The sequence below is a fragment of the Nycticebus coucang genome, chromosome 8, assembly GCF_027406575.1.
Source record: "Nycticebus coucang isolate mNycCou1 chromosome 8, mNycCou1.pri, whole genome shotgun sequence".
In the NCBI taxonomy this organism is placed as follows: domain Eukaryota; kingdom Metazoa; phylum Chordata; class Mammalia; order Primates; family Lorisidae; genus Nycticebus; species Nycticebus coucang.
Window position 1 is genome coordinate 39,941,725 of NC_069787.1, and position 4,068 is coordinate 39,945,792.

General features: G+C 40.0%; 1 pseudogene; it reads left to right on the top strand.

Moving 5' to 3' along the window:
- The first annotated feature begins 579 nt into the window (after positions 1–579).
- LOC128591315 (C->U-editing enzyme APOBEC-1-like) lies at positions 580–3,031 on the top strand (annotated as a pseudogene).
- The last annotated feature ends 1,037 nt before the right edge of the window (positions 3,032–4,068 follow it).

Consider the following 4,068-nt stretch of genomic DNA (forward strand, 5'->3'; position numbering starts at 1 on the left):
CTCGCTCTTCGCAGATGATATGATTGTGTATCTGGAAAACACTAGGGACTCTACTACAAAACTCCTAGAAGTGATCAAAGAATACAGCAGCGTCTCAGGTTACAAAATCAACATTCATAAATCGGTAGCCTTTATATACACCAACAACAGTCAAATTGAAAAAGCAGTTAAGGACTCTATCCCATTCACAGTAGTGCCAAAGAAGATGAAATATTTGGGAATTTACCTAACAAAAGACGTGAAAGATCTCTATAAAGAGAACTATGAAACTCTAAGAAAAGAAATAGCTGAAAATGTTAACAAATAGATGTTTTAGATTTAAACTACCAACCAAACAAGGGACTGAGAGAAGGATTTTTTTTGTTCAGTTTTGGCCGGGGCTGGGTTTGAACTCGCCACCTCTGGCATATGGGGCTGGTGCCCTACTCCTTTGAGCCACAGGCAGCACCCCAAAAGAAGGATTTTTATGTGGCAGGTTGTGGTGCTGGAGTATTTCCTGGTAAAGTGGCTCTGAGAAATGGAGCCAAGAAGTTCAAGGAGAAATCACCAACACACAAATTGGCAGCCTCTTAGGGGACGATGAGCGGTGATCCAGGCAAGTTTAATATACTGTTCTTATAGTAGTAAATGTTCGGTTTTTTTCACAGGAACGAGGCTGATAGAAACCTGTGAACATGGATACTTCATCATAGCACATGTAATGATTTTCATTTGTTTTAATTCCATAATTAGTTCTGTTAATAAAAACGTCTATTTAAGCTATTTAAGACACCCACTAAAATGCCATAATGTTAATTTCGTGGAAAAATTCCAGCAGAACTATATTAGTTTTCCCCCCATTAAGGTAACATTATGGACTTTTAATGGCACTCTCAGCAATAATGGTTTTTATTGACCTAATTATTAAATGAGTTAAAATCTGTCTCAAAGCCTTGAAAATTATGTAATAACAGCATCAAAGAGAGAGCCGTGGTTGGTTACTGTGCGTTACAAAAGAGAAACCCTGAACCACGTTTCCAACACGTATTTGGTTCATCCAAAAGGAAGGCCAAATCATACTGTACTTTCACTAAATTCATTTGCTGTTTGCTATACAAGTTGTAAGAACAAAATAATAATACTTTGTGTTGAGTTATAATGTTATATTATACATGGGAAACTTCTCTGCATGCTCTGTCTCTTACTTTTTTCTTTTTTGATGGTTTCCAAAAGTAGTGTTAGAATTTTTCAATGGTATTAAATACATGATGGAATCTGAGAAGACATTTTATAATTAATTTTTAGTATAAATGTAATACAGTCAGTGAAATACATTTAAGCTATGCAGAAGGAGAATAAAATATCAAACCCCACTTTCCAAAAGCACCACAGTTAAAATCTTGAGGAAGCTATTTGTAAATTATTGATTTTTGCTTTCTGCTAATATTGACATGGGGGGGTGGGGCATAAATAGCAAATATGTGACAGGTCCATAATCCCTTCTCGTAAATCAGACATCATTAAGGGATCGTAGGCCCTTTCTCCCTGAGAGGAACAATGCCATCTTGAATCCATCTCAGGACTGCGTGTCATGAAAGCCCACCCAATATGAACTGACAGAAGAAGGGAAAGCTCATTTATATCCCTGGTGATCATTCACAGCTATACAGTATTTTCCGAGACACACGTACGAATCTCATTTGTTCATCAAAGAAATTGGTTAAGAGAGGGAGGATGAGGATTATCAGTTCTATTTCAGCAGACAAAAAACCAAGACTCAGACTAAAGAAGTGACTAAATTAGGGCACAGAGGTGGTGAAGATAAAATTAGAATGAGAAGCCACAGCTTCTGAGTGCTGGTTCACTCTCCTCCCCTCCCTGGTCCCCTCCCTTCACTCCCTCACTTTTCCTCTCCTCTCCTCTTTCCTTCTTTTTCGTTTCCCTTCTCTTCTTTTCTTCTTTATTTCTTTCCTTCTTATAGTGGCATCATTATAGCTCACTATAATCTCAAACTCCTGGGCTCAAGCAATCTTCCTGCCTCAGTCTTCTGAGTAGCTGGGACTCCAAATGCATGCCACCATGCCAAGCTAAATTCTGTTGTTTGTAGAGATAGTGTTTCACTCTTGCAAAGGCTGGTCTTGAACTCCTGGCCTCAAGTGATCCACTTGCCTCATCTTAGTGCTAAGTGCTAAGATGACAGATGTAAGCTGCTGCACCTAGCCCTGTTCATGTTTCATTCATTCATTCCACAGATACTTATTGAGCATTTTATATGTGTCAGACACAAGATATTCATCAATGAGTAAGATAGACACACTCTCCTTAGTTAGATTTCATGGTGGAAGTTTCCATTCCGGGGTAGAGGATGATAATAAATTCATAAATAAATAAGATGATTTCAAGAGCACCATGACTTCAGATAAGGGAGAAAAATTGAGCCCTGAGAATTTGAAATCTTCTTTGACCCCAGAGAACTTAATAAAGAGTCCCATCTGCTGTATGAAATCAAGTGGGGCACAAGCCACAAGATCTGGAGAAACACAGCCCAAAACACCACCAATCATGTTGAAGTAAATTTTATAGAGAAATTTACTTCAGAAAGATGTTATGATGCTCCCATCAGCTGTTCTTGTCTTGGAATCCCTGTTAGGAATGCTCCAAGGCTATTAGAGAATTTTTGAGCCATCCTAGTGTGACTCTGGTTATTTATGTAGTACAGCTTTTTTGGCACATGGATCAACAAAACCAGTAAGGACTCAGGGACTTCATTGACAGTGGTGTGCTTGTCCAAATCATGAGAATCTCAGAGTATCATCACTGCTAGAGTCAACTATCCACCTGCGAAAGATATCCACCTCTGTGGATGATGCTGTGTGCACGGGCACTCCACTGTGTAATTCTAAGTCTTCCACACTATTTAAGGATTTCAAGAAGATGTCAAAATCAGCTTACACTTTTCAGACTTATTCTCCAAAATTGTTATTACTAAACGATTCTACCCCATATCCTTTTAGCCACAGGGTTGATTCAGCCTTCTGTGACTTGGAGATGAATAGACTGATTCTTTATGTGTACTGTTTCAAGAACAAACAGTGCTGACCTACTAAAGAGTCAATGCCATTAAGACTCTCGAAATCTTCACAAGTAACCCCAAAACTTAAAACAACAATAAATATTTATTATCTCTCACAGTTTCTGTGGGTTAGGAATTTAGGAGCAACTTACCTGTGCATTTCTGGCTCTGGGTCCCCCAGGTGGTTGCAGTCAAGGTGTCAGCCAGGAATTGGGTGTGGTGGCAGGTGCTGGTAATCCCAGCTGAGGGAGACTGAGGTGAGAGGATGGTTTAAGCCCAGAGATGCAAGACCACAGTGAGCTAGGACTATACCACCATACTCCAACCTGGGTGACACAGTGAGACCCTTTCTCTAAAAAAGGAAAAAAAAAAAAGATATCAGCCAGGTTTTTGTCATTGAATGTGCTTCCCAGGTGGCTCACTCGCTTGGCTGGCAATTTGATGCTAGTGGCTGGCAGAAGGTCTCAGTTTCTTGCCATGTAAGCATCTCCACAGACTGCTTACATGTCCTCAGGATGAAAGAAGCAGCTGGCCTCCTACAGAACAAGCAGTAGTTTAAGAGAAACCAAAGAGGAAATGTCCACCTGGGTGCTGTAGCTCATGTCTGTAATCCTAGCATTTTGGAGGCTGAGGTGGGTGGGTGGCTTGAGCTTAGTAATTTTGGACCAGCCTGAATAATAGAGAGACCCCAACTCTGCTGAGGACAGAGAAAATAGCTGGGGGCTTGTGGCGGATGCCTGTGGTCCTGGCTGCATTGGGGGCTGAGGCAGGAGGAGCTCTTCAGCTCAAGAGTTTGAGGTTGCTGTGGGCTGTGACCCTGTGGCACTCTGCTCAGGGTGATGGGGTGAGACTCTGTCTCAAAATAAATAAATAAATATATACATAAATACATAAATAAAAGGAAAGAAAAGAAAAGAAAAAACACAGCTAGAAAGAAACAAAGGACAAAGTAACATCTATTTTTTGTTTCTATCTTAGCACATCTTAAGATTTAATAAATGATTTATTCATCAGGA